The 344-nt window shown below is 42.4% G+C and overlaps 1 protein-coding gene across 1 annotated transcript in view; it reads right to left on the bottom strand.

Annotated features, from left to right (window-relative positions):
• The window catches only part of LOC107712974 (membrane metallo-endopeptidase-like 1), a 23299-nt gene that overhangs the window by 15950 nt on the left and 7005 nt on the right, over positions 1–344 (bottom strand). The window lies entirely within an intron of this gene.

Raw genomic sequence — 344 nt, 5'->3', positions numbered from 1 at the left:
TAGTTACCATGTTCTGAACATCACATCCTTTCTTTTTCCCTCAGATGTAATCTATCTAGGTGGTTGAATAAAAATATTTGGACTTTATTTTTTTAAAATTACCTCAATTTAGCACCAGCAAGCTCGTTAGCTAGACAGTTAGCACCAGCTAACATTATTGACTTATTTTGAGCATGGTTATCGTCTAGTTGATCCAGATACATAGTAACTTAGGCTATGTGTGCTGACAAACAATGTAAAAACAGATGTCACATAGCCAGGCCCTTTCTAGGCATAGGCGAGCTAGGCGGTCGCCTAGGGCGCCACCAGCTGAAGGGGCGCCAATGAGCGCACGTACTGGCACT

Source organism: Sinocyclocheilus rhinocerous, unplaced genomic scaffold, assembly GCF_001515625.1.
Source record: "Sinocyclocheilus rhinocerous isolate Xijiao unplaced genomic scaffold, SAMN03320098_v1.1 scaffold147, whole genome shotgun sequence".
NCBI lineage: Eukaryota > Metazoa > Chordata > Actinopteri > Cypriniformes > Cyprinidae > Sinocyclocheilus > Sinocyclocheilus rhinocerous.
Note: the sequence above shows the minus strand (reverse complement) of the source record. Positions and strands in the feature narration are given on the sequence as shown.